Consider the following 228-nt stretch of genomic DNA (forward strand, 5'->3'; position numbering starts at 1 on the left):
CGCCCGAGCGGGACGATCGCTCGGTCGCTACGTGGCGACGGAGCTTCGGCTCGAGCTCGGACGCTACGTATCGACCGAGCGGGACGAGTGCTCGGTCGCTACGTATCGACCGAGCTTTGGGGAGAGCTCGATCGCTACGTTGCGACCGAGCTTCAGGGAGAGCTCGGTCGCTACGTAGCGGCCGAGCTTCGGGGAGAGCTCGGTCGCTACGTAGCGACCGAGCTGTGT

Source organism: Brassica oleracea, chromosome C9 (assembly GCF_000695525.1).
Source record: "Brassica oleracea var. oleracea cultivar TO1000 chromosome C9, BOL, whole genome shotgun sequence".
Classification (NCBI taxonomy): domain Eukaryota; kingdom Viridiplantae; phylum Streptophyta; class Magnoliopsida; order Brassicales; family Brassicaceae; genus Brassica; species Brassica oleracea.